Consider the following 1,340-nt stretch of genomic DNA (forward strand, 5'->3'; position numbering starts at 1 on the left):
TGGGCAAGAGAGTGAGACTCTGTCTCAAAAAAAAAAAAAAATTAAGAAGTTTACATGTAATAAAAGTCAAGACAAAACTTTAGAGAGGGTATCTAAAAGGAACTAGACAAATTGAAAACCCAGTGAGGAAACTGAAAAACATTCTATAAAGTACTGCTTACCTATTGGACTGAACAATGTTTTGAGAATTGAAGGGTAAATGTGGGATGTTTTACACATAGATATAGGGAACTGTGCCTGTGGTAAAATGGACTCATTGCTAGTTGATAAGAGAAAGAAAAATGCAGAGTTGAAAAAGAGACAAATCAAACTGCGTTGGAGGAACTATGTGCCTTTTTTTGCTTCCTTTTGTGGAGGCGTTAGAATTACAATTCCAGGACAGGAAAATTCTAAGAATGATAGATCAGGATAAGACAAATGATTATTACCAACTGCTTGTTAGAAATGCTAAATCAATAAAGAATGCTAAATTGCTGTTCTTAGTTTTTAAAGAAACTACGCTTGCTAATGCAGGAGGATGTGAAAGCTCAACCTGTACTGCGCGTGTTCCCTACCACTTGCCATAAAAGGTAGCTCGCCTTAGAGATATGGCAATAACTTCTACTTTCAGGTCCCTTCTTTGTTTACTGCTGAGTTTCTTTACCTCCTTGGATTTATGACATTTCTCCTCAAAATAAGTCACCCTGTCTATGATTTGATTCATGTCAGTATGGCCCATCTGCTTTTCTTTTCTCCCAGAAGTGAACAATTATGTGGTGCTGCTTGACGCATTTCAGCCTGACCTTAAACTAGAAATGCCCACCTTGTCAGCACTTGACGCCCACCTATCACTCCTCCTGACTCCTTCGCCTTCAACACACTCAAACAGTGTAACATACAGGCATTGCCTAGAGATGCTATTTTCCCTTCTCTTCCTTTTGTTACATGTTCAGGTCAGAGGCTGCAGTGAGCACGGATATCAAGCCGGTGGACTGCCGAAAGTCCGCAGCCATCTCTCTGGAGAAGCTCCTGATAAAGATCATCCCTTACATTACCTTGCTTTATATAATATAATATTGTGCCATTTTTTAAAGAGTGCTTTTTGCATTCACATAAAGGATCTTCCTGAATTTCCAGGGCAAATGGAAAAAAAAAAAAGTTAAAATTAGCGAATTGACACATTGTAGGGTTGAAAAAGCTGGAAGTGATTTTTGTGGTTAGTCAAAGTTTCACAGTTCTCTTTTGGGAAAAGCATGACCTCTATTTTATAGATCCAGAACTTGATGCCACATTGGAAATATATTCAGGCAAAGGAGAGAAATAGTAATGAGAGGAGGAAGGGCAAAAGGACAGAGTTAAAA

The sequence above is a fragment of the Propithecus coquereli genome, unplaced genomic scaffold (assembly GCF_000956105.1).
Source record: "Propithecus coquereli isolate 6110/MARCELLA unplaced genomic scaffold, Pcoq_1.0 Scaffold174, whole genome shotgun sequence".
Taxonomy (NCBI): Eukaryota; Metazoa; Chordata; class Mammalia; order Primates; family Indriidae; genus Propithecus; species Propithecus coquereli.